At 37.9% G+C, this 16,619-nt stretch overlaps 1 protein-coding gene and 1 long non-coding RNA gene across 5 annotated transcripts in view; one reads left to right on the forward strand and one right to left on the reverse strand.

Moving 5' to 3' along the window:
- Nucleotides 1-16,107, reverse strand: part of ncor1 (nuclear receptor corepressor 1) — a 90,558-nt gene extending 74,451 nt beyond the window's left edge. For all 4 annotated transcript variants that reach the window (XM_038297607.1, XM_038297609.1, XM_038297608.1 and 1 more), the window contains exon 1: nucleotides 15,953-16,107. The gene's annotated coding sequence lies outside the window, so the exon portion shown is untranslated. The remainder of the gene's footprint in view (nucleotides 1-15,952) is intronic.
- On the forward strand, nucleotides 4,027-4,668 carry LOC119791479. The gene is made up of 2 exons (XR_005281866.1): nucleotides 4,027-4,132; nucleotides 4,622-4,668. It is a non-coding gene; the product is annotated as an uncharacterized LOC119791479 (long non-coding RNA).
- Nucleotides 16,108-16,619: the final 512 nt, after the last annotated feature.

Raw genomic sequence — 16,619 nt, forward strand, 5'->3', positions numbered from 1 at the left:
AAACAAGAAGTAAATAAGGCTCTGTCATTCAACAATTTCAAGCTTTAACCCAGGTTTAAGTAAAAGTGCAACTTCAAGTAACTTTACAATAGCTTAAATTTTCTGTTCAAGAAATCAGATAATTACAAATTTTGTAACATATAACATTACAATTGAAAAAATAAAATCTTCTCAGTATAGTGTGAATATAAAAAAATTAAACATGCCTGTGGCAGACATAAAGCCTGCTCAAAGAGTGAACAAATGTAAACTTTTATCTATAACAACAAAACACATGCTTGTTAGATCTCTGAAACATTGTGCATGCTCATTCTAAACATTTTTTGCAAGAAAGATGAGCCTGTCCACAACCTCTGGCTTAAGGCAGGCCCGGTTGCAGGTAACTATTCCCCCACCCACACTAAATAGCCTCTCTGAGGGGGCACTAGTGGCTGGAATAGAAAGATATTTTTTAGCCAATAAGCTTAGCCTTGGAAAGTTTGGCTGATGCAGCTTCCACCATTCAAGAGGATCTGTGTCTGGCTCTATGTCTGGAATAAGGAAATATGTTGCAAGCTCAGTCTCAATTTTTGTTTTCTCAGATTATGGGTGTGGCGTGGTGGATGGTGCACTGTTTTTAAAGAAGGCACCCAGAGTCATTTTCTTTTTTGCCGGGGTGTTCTCTTGAACAGTTGAGGGACCAGCTTCCTCTGTGGTAGAGTTGCAGAGAGCAGCGATCTCAGACACTGCTCTTTTTTTGACAACTTCCAGTTTGCTAGCATCAATGTATTTTGTACGGAACCTCGGGTCTAAAAGTGTGGCCATGTCCAAAAGTTCCTCTTTCTCCAAATCACAGTATTTACTTTCGAGGTAACGCATGATGTTAGCTTTGATTGTTTTTGTTAGCTCCAAATCTTCCTCCTCTGGCAGGAGGAGACTTGTTTTAAACAAATGCAGCACTGGTTTGATGCATGACACACTGACATATGATTCCCCTGACAGTGCATCAGTGAAGTCCTGGAGAGGTTTCACTGCTTTGTTGGTGGCTTCTAATACTTCCAAATCTTGCCACGTGGGAACAAGATGACGCGTTTTCTTGTCTGCACCCAGGACACGAGTTATTGCCTTCTCTTGCTCAAGAAAGCGCTCAATCATCTTTTGACGAGACCCCCAACGTGTTGGGGATTCTGAGATCAAAAGATGCTGGGGAAGTCCAAGCTCAGCCTGCACCTCTGTCATGTCTCGCCTTTTTTTCCAGCTGTAGGAGAAGGCTGATACCCGATCGATCCTTGGATCCTTCACACCATTCTCTGTAATAAATGTGAAAAGATATTTAGAATACTTTGTCACTCCAAACTATATATTTGATTACGTGAGTTTTCAAAATTGTTTTGTACTTTTATCACAATTTTAATAGCTATAACACAGTTTAATACATAATGTATAATGAATGCATTGAAGATTATGGAAAAGTCAGGTTTATTTATGTAAATAAACTAAGATAAACTGTAAATATGAATTTATGTCTGTGTGTAAACCTGTTGAAATATATAACATATTCTGGCTATTAAATTATGAAATATATTATATTATATATTATATAAATATATATATTATTGAAATATACTTTACAATGTGCAAGTATGTGCACCTATTTATTCTTACACCAACTCTTACCTATAGCATTGTGGAGTCTGTGGCCAAAACACTGCAAGCTGGGCCAGTTGTTGTCCTTAAGGGCTTTTATGATATTGGTGCCACTATCAGTTGTCATGCAGACGAGTCGTTCCTCCAAAAGTCCCCAGGAGCTGAGAGCGTCTTTTAAGCCATGGGCAATTATCTCACCAGTGTGGTTGTCAGGGAAATACGCTGTCTGAAGGCAGATGCTGCGCAGAGTCCAACTATTGTTGATGTAGTGAACCGTCAGACTCAGATATGGCTCCATTGTCCGGCTGGACCACAGGTCCGTTGTGGCTGAGTAAAACTGCATCTCCTCCAGCTCACTGCGGATCTTTTCCCGAGTTGTATTGTACAGGTGAGGCAGCGCTACATCGGCGAAATACTTGCGACTGGGGACATCGTACCTCGCATCTAATACTTTCAACATGTGTTTAAAGCCTCGCTTTTCGACAGAATAAATTGGCAGCATGTCTGTGGCAATATAAAACGTGATCGCCTCTGTAATCGCCTTCCATCGCGCTCCCTTCTTATCATAAGGCACACAGTTTGTAAAGCTCTCAGGAAGTGTAGTTTGCTTTTTAGCAGGTGTGCTAGAGGAGGCATTTTCGCTACGGAGCCGGCTGCACTTCTCCCATTCTTCGCGATGTTTATTCCTCAGGTGCTGGAAAAGATTTGTTGTACTGCTGCTTCCAGTAGCAACAGCCTTGAAACAAATTTTGCAGCAAGGCTTCGTCTGTGTTTGGTCTGCTGCATCAAAACCAAACCAGTTCCAAATTACGGAATTACCTGTGCCTTTCTTTGACGTTAGTTCTCTGCTACACGCTGCCATGTTGTTTTGACTGTGTTTACGCAGGGCGGGGACTGGCTCATAATATCGCGCTACGGTAACCCACAAGGAAGAAACGCGGAAAAGTCCGAAAAAACTATTTTGACAAAAAACTCGAGTTTGCAAAATAAAAATCTTTTTAAACTACAAAATCGATAAATCGATTAAATCGATTTTTTGCCCAGCCCTACGGTCATACAAACAAAACAAACCGGTAAGGTACCAAACAGGAAATACGCATAGTGTAGAGCGGATGTAGATTTGACCAATCAGAGGCCTCCTGTCTGCGGTCCCCTACAATTTTGGAGAGGTGCACCAGAGTGTCTGCTATTATCTGCATTAACTGCGACACACACACAGGCAACCTTCCTTAATTAGCCTTAAAGGGAAAAAAAAATTATTATTCTTAAAAATTTAACAGACCTTGTTGTAGTGCTTTCAAACACCAAGAAGTGAAAATCATATCATAAAAATAGGGTGTGGGGATTCGCTCGATTGTCCTGAGATCACCCTACCTCAGCTCTAACAGTAGGAGGGAAAAACATCTCTCTGAAATGAAAGCTTTTACTGAGAGACAAAAATTTAAAATTCACCATTTTAAGAATTAGCAACGTGTTTCAAATGAGGTCAGTGGAAATATAGAAATGGCCAATTAACCTTAAAACAAACGGAAATTCACACCCGATGCTGCAAAGTACACAGCCACAGGTTTCTTAGCAGAGAAATACTTTCACTAAATGGGTTAGTAATTTAATCAATGATATTTTGGATAAGTTATGAAATATGTTGATCACCTAAAAAACATCAGATTTGAATTCTCGTATTTTCTTATGGCACAACTACAAAGATCTTCTGATTGAATGTAGAGTAATTATGAAGGTAAATATGTGCCAAAATGAACGAACTTGTGAATTTAATGTGAAAACTTGAGAATGCAATGTGAGAATTTGTACCACAAAAATATGAACTTGTATGCCAAAATGTTCTGCTGTAAAGAAAAACCGCACACACACAAACTGAATTTGAAGTTGCACTAAAAGACATATCAGGCAAGAACATGTAAAAAAAAATTACACTTGTCAGTCCAATCTTCACCTGAAGAGGATTTTCACTCAAATCTGATTTAAATGTGAATGCACAAAAAAACTATTTACTGGTGTGTTCATATAGTTTTACACAAATAAAATTACAGCTGACAAATGATTATTGATAGTTTATTTGTAATTATTATTTTTTTGCATATGTTAATCTAGCATTACAACCTCAATTTAGCCATTACAGCTTCTTGAATCTGCTGCTTCAAGAACACAAACGCGCTCTCGCGAGACACAGCACGTTGACACCGCGCTTTGACTTTTGTCACATTCCTTGCGAGATATTTGTGCCAAAACGAACTTGTGTTTGAAGATGTGAGAGGAAATGTGGGGGGTGGGGCTCTATAGGCCAACCAATCACAGGCTGCGTCTCAATTCGCAGGCTGCGTACTTGGGAGGACGCCTTTGGAGCACTTCCTGGCTTTGTTTTTTTTTTTTTTTTTTTTTTTTTTAGTAGTTGAAGAAAAAGAAGAAGAAAGTCGGATTTTCTTGAAGTTACGGACAACCGAAAGCAGCAGCAGCGCCGGCAGTAGAGCGGAGAACACCTTTAAATGTAAGTAGTTTGTTTTTGCTTTTTTTAAATGAACATCTATTAAAATACATGATGGTAACAGTGCCACCGGGATGTGTAGGACCAGCTAAAGCTAAAGCTTAAAGCTAACTTGTTGATACGTGATGTTCATCAACAATTGAAAGCCTTCATACAAATGTCACTATTTTTTATTTTAACCTACATCTTACTGTACTGATAGCCGTATCCCTCTCTAATCAGATCTGTTTATTCTCAAACAGTTTATTACAAAGTATTAGAACTTTTAAAGCTTAATGCAGCTGAAGAAATAACTTTAGTCCAGCTGTACTGGGCTGTTAATACTGTAAACGTTTTGTTTTAATACTGAATAATGTATAGTTAATTTACAGTACAGTATAATAAAGTTTAAAGTATAATTCACTTGAAGAACAATACCAGTGTAATTATACAGAACAGTCATTTTGCCTGTTGACATAACAGAAATATGCTTTACATGTCATTTTGTTCCAGGGAGCAGACAGAGGAGTGGATAAAATGACCACTTCATCATCGGGGCCTAAAATACTGCTGCAGGCGGATGGAGCGAAAAGTTGAGGCAGAATTCCATCTACATGTTGCATTTCTATGTAAAAGTCACACAAGTTAAAAGAAGTCCTGTTCAAACACCAACGTACAAATATATAATAATTTGATCGCATCAAATGATGCCCAGATGCCACTTTTTGTAAATCTCATATTTGTGATAGAAGTGATCCTTGTGTGGGACAACTTCAAAAAAAACAAAACAAAGTATGTTCAGGTTTGGATAATGTAATGGGACACACACTCACACAATATATATATATATATATATATATATATATATATATATATATGTGTGTGTGTGTGTGTGTGTGTGTGTGTGTGTGTGTGTGTGTGTGTGTAGGGAAATTACATCTTACATTTATTATATTCATGTTAATTTTGAGTAAGCTTAAAAAAGTAATCTCCAGGTTACCATTCCAAAGTCTTTTTCTGTAGAATTTCATTAATCCATCCAAATCATGAAACCTTCCTTTTTTCTAGCTTTAAAGAAACACTACAGAAAACAGGGGGTCAGTGGGAAGCCTACTGCTGCCACGTGGCCCTGGTTTGTCCTCATAGATGAGGTATTAGGACAGAGGCCCCCTAATGCCCCACCTGTCCTAATTGCCTCCATCCCTGAGGACACAGCAGGGCCAGGTGCTGCAGAGGCTGAGCAGCACCAGGTTGACGATGAGGAAGAGAATGAGGATGAGAGGCCAGGAGAGAGGAGGGAAAGGAGCAAGAGAAGAAGGAGAGACGAGTTGGTGGATTTAATCAGGGAGGATATCAGATGGCAGAGGGAAGCGGGAAAGGATGGACAGATTATTTCATTTATTGGAGAGGATGGTGGACAGACATTATTATTTTTGGTGTTTTTTTTTTAACAAGTTCAGGTTATGTGTTGCTGTTATTAAATTAAATTATTAAATTGTTTATAAAAGTTATTGTTGTCGGTGTGTTCTTAAAGTCTTTTATCTGTTTCATCACTTCTTTATAATTTAAGTAAACTTAGAACAACTTCTCAGTGACATCAGTTTATTTTTAGAGAAGCAAGTATTTACAATAAACTATTAAAAACATTTTTAAGTATTGACATTAGATTTTAAAATTAACTACTACAACTATTTACAGAAGATATACAGTAAATATTACTAGAGAACATATATATATATATATACAATTGTGACTGAGCAGGAGTCCCTGGTGGTGCTGCTGGACTGGATGCGATGCCACACAGATGACCTTGGAGTCTTCTGACTGTGAGTGGGACATCATCTGGGGGGTGGGGGTGCCTCTCTCCACTGTTCACCACATCATCCATCAGGGTTTGCAGGGCTGACCCAATCGACAGCTGCCCCAATTGACGGCTGCCATGTTACTAAAAAAGTTTAAAATGACGAAGAAAATAATGACTTTACTAAAAATGTTTTCATTACCCTGAAATAACAGCTAAAATGTGATTAAAATGTGCTAAAATGTGACAATCTAAATGTAATGGTGGTCGGGTAGACCCTCCTCCAGGGGCAGACACCTTGGCAGAAAGCTATGGCAAGCCAAGTAGGTCACATTTCGCATTGAATTCTCGCGTTAAGATTGAAGTTAACCCGCAAAAAACGCGCGTTCTCCCGAGATTACGCCGCTTTTTACGCCGTCTTTTACCAACAAGCGCCGCCTTTTACGCGCGTCATGATAGTACCACAAGACGCGCGTTAAATACGCGCGTTGTGTCGGTCAGAACGCGCGTTAAATACGCGCGTTGTGTCGGTCAGAACGCGCGTATTTAACGCGCGTTGTGTCGGTCAGAACGCGCGTTAAATACGCGCGTTGTGTCGGTCAGAACGCGCGTATTTAACGCGCGTTTTCCTAATATGATAATGATGTCCTTCCTTCTTTTCCCACAGCCAATGCATTTGAACTGGTTGCATCCAATCTCTGATCAAGGCAGCCAGACCAAGAAAGTTCAGCACAGATCTGCTTTGTGGAAAACTGCACAGAGCTCAATGTTGCAGCATTGTCAAAATTCACTGCATTGCCGTTTCACAAAGCCTTAATGTTAGGAATATATCCACTACTTACACTTTGCTGTTATTTTGAATCCATTCCATGCCTATTTTCACGTAAAAACGTTTTGGATCAACATGCATCGTCAACTAATGTTTTGTATTCACAGCTATTAATAGGAATGTTTCACCACTTAATATTACCGAGAGGTGGCGTAGTGGGTTAAGTGACCGCCTTCAAAGCGATCCTTTTGCTTCGTGGCAGGTTCGAATCCGGCAGAGGCCGTCCGACTTTTCCCTTTATGTTCTGTCTTGTCTCCAACCAAGCCCATTTATTTATTTATTTATTTTCTGAGAATATAATCATAAATGTAGCCTACTTCACTGTTTTTGATCCATCGCCATGCATTCTGTCATGTAATAACATTTTATATTGTACTAATAAAATGACAATAAAGGGGACACTTGTCTTCCAGAAAATTTGTCGGTCTGACTTGTTTTCTGTATATTTTCCTGCAGATCACCAACCTTTTTCCATAATACTTTATACAGCCATGGAGCAACTGCTGTTAAAATTAAATTAACAGGAACATTTCTTATTAAAAGTGTTATTAGTGCAATGAGAAAAAACTTGCTTAGTTGAGCCAGTGGAGGTTTGATGATCCCCATAGCTCATGTTCTCTGTCTCCTACATATATATATATATATATATATATATATATATATATATATATATATATATATATATATATATATTAACCACGTCACATAAATGTTCTTTCAGTCTGCAGATGGCGCCATATAACGAGTAGGCTACTGGCAGAGCAGCAAACAGGTGTTTGCACCAAAGCTGGGGAACAATATAGGCAAGGTGTGTCTCTTTTTCAAGAGAGAACTGGATACTGGATACTGGAGTGGGTTTCACCTGTTTACCTCTGCACAATTATACATCTTCAAAAGAAAACCCATGATACGTCAACATATAACAGGCATATTTAGACTATATTTGGTTAAATAGGAATGTATTTACCTTCTGTCTTAGTGGTAAGTTTAAATGCAAACATTTTCAAAGTGAAAAAAGTCCTAATTGCACATTGATCAGAGCCAGTGATGCTTCAAACATTGCTAAACAGCATCTAGTGAGTGTAGTGCTTATAAGATTTGTATTAATCTAGGAAGAAATTATGCTGTTCTCTTTAAACACATCAAAGCCTGATGCTCACATTAAGCATTAAAAAAAAGAGTATGCATCTTTTTGCAAAGGACCAATGACATTAGAACGATGAAACTGAAGACCAATAGTGTCCCTACCAAAGCTGAAATCAAACCTATGCCTTTGATATTCTCTCTTGCCTTTAACCAAGAATATAATCCATATATGTAGCCCACTTCTCTGTTGTTTTTGATCCATCGCCATGCATTCTGTCATGTAACAACTTTTTACATTGTGCTAATAAAATGACATTAAAGGGGCCACTTATCCTCCAGAAAATGTGTCTGTCTGACTTGTTTTCTGTATGTTTCCTGCATATCACTAACCTTTTCCCAAGCTCATAATGCTTTCTGCAGCCACGGAACAACTGCTGTTAAAATTAAATGTAACATCTAAATAACGTAGTACCTGTTTTCTGGATACACCCCCAATGGAAGGTGCTGCACCCATACCTTGTCTCCTACTCCACAATGAAAATGTAATTAGACTCTTGCACATTTGGATCTTGTTCTAGTACACATAAGTAAAGGTACTGACTAGTGGTCAAAGGTAGTGGGAAATAGATAATAGTTCATAATAAATAAAAAAGATGAAAGAATCCAGTATCCAGTTCTCTCTTGAAAAAGAGACACACCTTGCCTATATTGTTCCCCAGCTTTGGTGCAAACACCTGTTTGCTGCTCTGCCAGTAGCCTACTCGTTATATGGCGCCATCTGCAGACTGAAAGAACATTTATGTGACGTGGTTAATATATATATATATATATATATATATGTGTAGGAGACAGAGAACATGAGCTATGGGGATCATCAAACCTCCACTGGCTCAACTAAGCAAGTTTTTTCTCATTGCACTAATAACACTTTTAATAAGAAATGTTCCTGTTAATTTAATTTTAACAGCAGTTGCTCCATGGCTGTATAAAGTATTATGGAAAAAGGTTGGTGATCTGCAGGAAAATATACAGAAAACAAGTCAGACCGACAAATTTTCTGGAAGACAAGTGTCCCCTTTATTGTCATTTTATTAGTACAATATAAAATGTTATTACATGACAGAATGCATGGCGATGGATCAAAAACAGTGAAGTAGGCTACATTTATGATTATATTCTCAGAAAATAAATAAATAAATAAATGGGCTTGGTTGGAGACAAGACAGAACATAAAGGGAAAAGTCGGACGGCCTCTGCCGGATTCGAACCTGCCACGAAGCAAAAGGATCGCATTGAAGGCGGTGACTTAACCCACTACGCCACCTCTCGGTAATATTAAAACGTTTTTACGTGAAAATAGGCATGGAATGGATTCAAAATAACAGCAAAGTGTAAGTAGTGGATATATTCCTAACATTAAGGCTTTGTGAAACGGCAATGCAGTGAATTTTGACAATGCTGCAACATTGAGCTCTGTGCAGTTTTCCACAAAGCAGATCTGTGCTGAACTTTCTTGGTCTGGCTGCCTTGATCAGATATTGGATGCAACCAGTTCAAATGCATTGGCTGTGGGAAAAGAAGGAAGGACATCATTATCATATTAGGAAAACGCGCGTTAAATACGCGCGTTCTGACCGACACAACGCGCGTATTTAACGCGCGTCTTGTGGTACTATCATGACGCGCGTAAAAGGCGGCGCTTGTTGGTAAAAGACGGCGTAAAAAGCGGCGTAATCTCGGGAGAACGCGCGTTTTTTGCGGGTTAACTTCAATCTTAACGCGACAATTCAATGCTAAATATGACCTTCTTGGCTTGCCATAGAAAGCTGGTCCCTCCATGGAGCACCACTGACTGCCTCCAACACGTTCTCCCCTCCTCATCCTCTGGCATGTCATCCTCTGGGGCCGTGATATCACCAGCTCCCGGGCAGATGTTGTGCAGGACAGCACATGCCGTTTTGACCTGTAGAAAAAAATAGACAAAAATATTTATTTTTATTCAGGCATCTATCTTTATTACATGATTTATTAGAAATTAAATTTCACTTAATCTAGATCCACTATTTAACTTATTTCGTTTTTTATTTATTTCATTTTTATATTTTTATTTTTTTTCCTGTATTATGTTTATATATAAATATATATTTATATATATATATCTATATATATATATAATTGCAAATAAAATCAGGCAGTAAGGGGATAACAATTTAGACAAAAAATGATTTATTTCTCAACAGTTTGGCTTCTCAACAAAACATTAGTAATGGTGAAAGTAGTTATTCAAGTCAGTTATTTACAGGGTTTGTACACATTTAAGTATTCAATTCAAATTACTAAAGTTACAAACAAATAAATTACAAACTTAAAAATAAATATAAAATTTGATATTTAAACATATTCATCAATCTGCTGACAAGCGTTTATTTAATAACTTGTATATTCTGATCATTAGCAGGCCCCTGTGGGTTAGAATAATAGCAGGTAGATCTTACCTCTCCACTGCGCACTGCCAGCCTGAGAAAAATCCGTCGCAGGTTTTGCTGCCGCCGAAGCCGTCAAAGCGACTCTCCTCCTCCAATAACAAGTAAATAAAAAAAAATAAAAAAAATTTCCATATCTATTTTTTTGTTTTTGTTGTTTCTTTCCGTATTTCTCGAGCTGTCGGATTTTGTTTGGCGCTGTTTTTGGGGTAAACGTGATGACGTCGTGTCGTAACCAGGAAGTGCTCCAAAGGCATCCTCCCAAGTACGCAGCCTGCGAATTGAGACGCAGCCTGTGATTGGTTGGCCTATAGAACCCCCCCCCCCACATTTGCTCTCACATCTTCAAACACAAGTTCGTTTTGGCACAAATATCTCGCAAGGAATGTGACAAAAGTCAAAGCGCGGTGTCAACGTGCTGTGTCTCGCGAGAGCGCGTTTGTGTTCTTGAAGCAGCAGATTCAAGAAGCTGTAATGGCTAAATTGAGGTTGTAATGCAAGATTAACACATGCAAAAAAATAATAATTACAAATAAACTATCAATAATCATTTGTCAGCTGTAATTTTATTTGTGTAAAACTATATGAACACACCAGTAAATAGTTTTTTTGTGCATTCACATTTAAATCAGATTTGAGTGAAAATCCTCTTCAGGTGAAGATTGGACTGACAAGTGTAATTTTTTTTTACATGTTCTTGCCTGATATGTCTTTTAGTGCAACTTCAAATTCAGTTTGTGTGTGTGCGGTTTTTCTTTACAGCAGAACATTTTGGCATACAAGTTCAGATTTTTATGGTACAAATTCTCACATTGCATTCTCAAGTTTTCACATTAAATTCACAAGTTCGTTCATTTTGGCACATATTTACCTTCATAAGTAATGAACAACTTTAGGTTTTTGTATATTATTCGGTAGAAAGTGCACCAGGTAGAAGGTGCACTTTCACTTTCTTCTGCTGCTTGAGGTGATGCTAAAGGAGCTTCAACACAGTTTTCTGTGTATTCCTTGCCAAACAGGAGCGTATACGCATCTGAAATTAGACCCCCAGCCTAAATTGGGTGAAGTACATACTTACAAGTACAGGAACATTTTTAAACTTATAATATGAATTTGCTCTAACTATAATTTATCAGTTTAAAATGTAAGGCTGTCACATGCATAACCAATGCCTAGTACACAAATGATGTTCTACTGCAGTATATGTCTGTTGTATTCGTCTCTTTAGCCTCCTCCAAGTCTTAGCAGCTGGTCTCTCAAGCTCATGGTTTGACGTCACCTCTTCGTCTAACACATAATAAATAATCTTACCATAAACGAATTAAAGAAAGCAAAGGTTGAACACCTTTCTTCAAATAAGGGGCTGGTAAAATCAGTCACTGTAAGTTAAAGCTTGGCCAAACCAGAGACAAGAAATCAGTCACGACATTCAGATATTTGCACATTAAACTAAACGCAAAGGATTTCTGACGAAAAAAGGAGAAACATGGCGCAAAAAACGACAGGTTGAAGAGAGAATTGGTAAATATTAGGCATTTCCTGATCCCATATTGATATCTGGCTCAATCGATCCAAAATTAGCCAAAATAAAAACAAATATCGGAACATATTGATCTATATTCTCTAATATAAGCAGGCCGAAAGGAGCACTGCTTCCATCTCCTGTTTTAGGTTTATGTAACTCATTGGTTAATAATTGAAGGGTCAGTTGTTATTACAGATGTTATTGTTGTTGATTATTATTCTCTGTTTCAGTAATATGATACGATCAAACCATTTCTAACATTCTAAAATACTCTCTAAAGAGTATTCAAAGTATATACCATTTGTGTTGATATTGTTTAGGGTCAACATCAGTACACAACACATCATCTCAAGGCATCAGTCAGAGACGATTCAATATGATCATTCAGTCAGAGGGGTAAAAAGTCGCTATCTGGGGAAAAAAACTCTCCCGCATGTGCATGTGGGGACATTTTATCCACTCAACAGCAATCCCTCACACTGATCATCCATGCAGCGACAGTGGAGAGGAAAAACTCCTTTCTAACAAGAAGGAACAGGGTGAGCAGCCAACTACCGGTCTATCGTGTTGAAGAAAGAGCTGAACAAAAAAGTAAAGCTCTTGATTCATCGGTGTAAGTTCCCTGGGTCGCCCCCAGGAGGAGGCCGAGGGGATGACCCAGGAAACAACCGTCTCTCTGGCCTAGGAGCACCTCTGGCTTCGCCCAGCAGAGCTGGAGGAGGTGTCTGCATAGAGCGAAGACTGAGGGTCTCTACTGATACTGCTGCCAACTGTGACATGGTCCCAGGTGAAACAGGAGATGACGAGACATTTAAGCACACGAGGTGAGACATTTTTCACGCCAGAAAAATGACGAAAGAGAGCACATACAGTTAGTCATAGAGAAGGCTGATTCCATAGCTAATCTCTAGGAGAGAAACAGGACTCAACACTGAAAAGCAGGCCCAACTATCAACTATTAATAAAGATGTCGATGGTAGCAGCACAGCTGATATTAGTTTCCTGGATGATGTCAAACAGGAATAGAGTAGATGGAGTAAAAAACAAAAAACTGATGGAAACAAGAGGAGCATAGCAAAGACAAAAAAACAGGGATCAATTGGAGTAGCAGGAGCAGTAAACAAAAAATAAAACCAGGGTGTTAATAAAAAGAACCATGAAATGAGAAGACTTATAGTAACACCTATGATTACTTTTATGATGTTAATGTTCAAACAACAAAAAAACTTCCTCTCAACTGTCAATTAGCAATAGAGGAACTTCATAGAAGGGAGACGAGTTTCTGACGATTGGCACTGTAGGGCTGTTTCATTCCTTTTTCAGCTCTTGCTGTTAAAACATCCCTATCTGTGCGCTTAAAGCAAAGTCTTAAAATTATCAGCTTTAAAAACGTTGTTTAACCATTTCCAAGCTTTTTAGTCCCATTTAGGAAGAGAAACTCCTACAATAAAAACAAGTTTCTCCAGCTGTATGAAGTCACTTTCAGCAAATTAACATACAACCAAAAAAATGCAACATATCTGTATTCGTGTCATTCTCGGTGATCTTAAAGTGTTTATTTAGTCTTGTTACAGTTTTTTTTTTTTGGTTTGAATTTGACCTATTAAAAAAAAAAAAAAAAAAAAAAAAAAACATGGTATTCAAACGTTTAGTAGTTAAGCGCCCCCCTAGCACCTGATGAGAGCGGTCCTTTCCACTGGCACAGCAGCGAAATGGAGCCACAGTTTGGGTGGAAAGAAAAAGTACTGTGGTTTAGTAAATCAAGTTTAGCAGTGGAACCAGTTTGCTGGGAAAGAGGCTCCAGCAGCTGCTGATTGCAGCAGGCCTAACTAACCAAACAGACAGTATCCTCATGTAGATGTGTGTTTTTCTATAAAGAACAGAACTGTGTTAAAAAAAAAAAAAAACTAAATAAAGCTTAATCCTTAATATAAAATAATCCAATCTTTTTTCTGCAATCAAAAAATGTTTTATGAACCCCAAATGGAAAAATAATCATCTAACAATAACTGTATCATCAGTCTACCTCCACCGTGCTTTAAGATGTAACCTTCATCCTACCTGATTCAGAGATTTTTGTAGATGCTGATGGATTTAAAAAGGTTTGAAGATGACTTTAACAGAGGGCAGGTGTATTATTTTCTTGTGAACAGGCTGCTCAGGGTTAGTCGTTGTGTTTTTGTTTGTTTTTTTGCTGTATAAAGCATCAATCTTTGTACGGTCTTCTCCAGAAATGTCCCCACAACAAAGCCAGCAGTCTTTATCGGTTTACTTTAAAGTCAAAGACTCAGATGCAATGATGATGGCCGAAGAGCTCCTCGTAGATAACTTATCGTCACTGTGGGGCAAGGTTTTAGCAGCGGTAGGAGTAAAATTTTTTTGTTTTTCCTTTCTTTTCCTTTCAAGTGTTTCTGCAAAACCAAAACAAAAAAATGCATTCCGCTACAATCATTTCTTTTGTCTGGGCTTTTTTATCCTGAGCATCCAATCTCAGATTAACAGATTATTAAAATAAATCATCAGGGTGGGTCAGACACACAGACCAATTTCCACTCAATAGTCCACAGATCTTCATGAATACTTCACAAATCACCTAAAGGATTAAAAACTTTTGCAAATTACATTTTTTTAGTGTAAAAGAGGCACCTAAAAAAAACTATCCAAGCTGATAAAAAAAAAAAACTAAACGTTTGCACCAAAAAAAAGCAAAGAAAAACTGCCCAGAGAATTTATAAGTAAAGTGAAAATGCTGAATCACAATGATATTTCGATAAGTCATTGTTTTTCTTTTTTAATAAGGCTACAGGCAGACAATATAGAAAGGAAATAGGTTTTCCAGAAAAAGGAGACAGAGAGCTCAGCTTTTTGTTGGACTCTTACAGGTCAGCAGGCAAACAGAAGACATTTTTTTTCATATCCAACAAAGAAACTTATTCGGCCTATTTTAAAATGGTCTGACTGCAAAACACGGTCAAAGTGTGGAGACCAACAACATAGAAAGACAACATGTCTGTTAAACCCAACCTCTCCGAATAAAAAACAGATATACTTTAGTCTCTCTCTGTGCACAAAAAGGATGAAGAAAAGTTGAACATTCAGCCCATCAGAAGCCATGGCTTCATACAGGGGGATCGCTTTGCTGATTTTCATTTGATATTTTTATGTGCATACCTCAATAATCCAGCTGTTTTACTTCAAGTATTGTCAGTTTGAATTTCCCACCATAGACTAGTCAATATTTACATTCAAATAAAGAATTATGCCTTTGTAGATAGAAAAAGGCAGTGAAGTTTAAGCTCTCTAAATATCTCTGCAAGCCCATCTTGTAATCCTTGTCGATCTTGATTAAAAGCAACCCCTCCCTTTAGACTATAAATGCTTATATAAATGATTCAGTTTAGCAGGATGTAAAATACATTACTTATTTAAAGGACGTAGGAATCAAGGTATCACAAACCTTTCTGTAAAAGATTAATAATGTTTCTCAGGGGACTTTATCATGTGCAATTAAGCATCCCTTTTTGTAAATTAGCACGGTGAGGCAAAAATTAGTTTTATTTGCATGCATTGTAGCCCCAATGCATCGGTTTATAGCAGATTTGAGATATTTGGAGATAGGAAGTAAGCAGCTTTGGGTTGTAAACATGAATCTATTCCAGTTAGTTATAATGTCGAACTAAAAGGATGCAATAACACCATTGTTTCCTCCAGATTGTTTCCATGATAGTTGGAGTGCTTCTAATAAAAAAAGACTAAATTCTGCAGCTGTCTAATGGACATTTAAGACGACACCATAACATAGTTAGCTGCAGCTGGATTTAGAGCATATCATGATAACGGGGGGGATGGGGCTGCTACCAAAAAAACAGGGAGCATCTTCATCAAATGAGTAAATTTTTTTAGGTCAAGCAAAGCGAGGCTTTTTCGTACGTACTTTAAAGCCCACATTGGCACGTTAAGGATGTTGTTTTGGCTAACTGGCTTACCCAGCCTGTATTTCACCTTTGAATTCGCAACAACGTCGCCATCTTGCAAGGAAGATTTCAGCGCACAGAGAGTCGCTTAAATAGTGTGCTAAGTACACTCACTGACTGTCTGCATGTCCGCCTTATGTACTCACCCCATATTTGAAGTTTGTAGAAACTGGGAAGAATGGGAACACCGGGCAGAAATCTGTTTTAGCTGTTGAATGTAAATCCGCGGGTTTGTGGGCTGTGAACGACTGAGCAGACTAAAGGCTGCGCCGCATTTGTCGCTCGACGTCCTGACAGCGTCAAACAATAGTTTTCGGTAGAAATGTATATGGGATGCCTAAAATATATCTATTTACATGAAAATGTTAATCTACAAATACAACAACATAACATATGGTGGATGTATCTGATTGTGTTAATATCGTAAAGATTAAAAAACATTTTATATATACCTGTAAGGACGGTTGAGTGTTACACCTAAATCACCCCTACAACACGGTAATGCATCTGTGTTTTTAAATGTTTTATTTTTTTAATGAAGATTAAATAAAAAAATAATTAGCTAAAATCTTTTTTAATAAAAGGTATATTAGATTAAACGGTTTTGCTGTATTTATCCCCCCTCCGATCATCCTAATGTTGTAAAGGAAAACGTAAAGCTGACTATAACTGTGTATGCAAATGTAGATATTATTATGAGATATCGTTACTTTTCCTAACAGATCATTTCTGTGTGTAGTAGCATAGTTAACACACTTTTTTATCTCCTATTTTTCTACCTTTCACATCCGGAACCATTACAAGTATGAATCG

The sequence above is a fragment of the Cyprinodon tularosa genome, unplaced genomic scaffold (assembly GCF_016077235.1).
Source record: "Cyprinodon tularosa strain WSP-4 unplaced genomic scaffold, ASM1607723v1 ctg392, whole genome shotgun sequence".
NCBI lineage: Eukaryota > Metazoa > Chordata > Actinopteri > Cyprinodontiformes > Cyprinodontidae > Cyprinodon > Cyprinodon tularosa.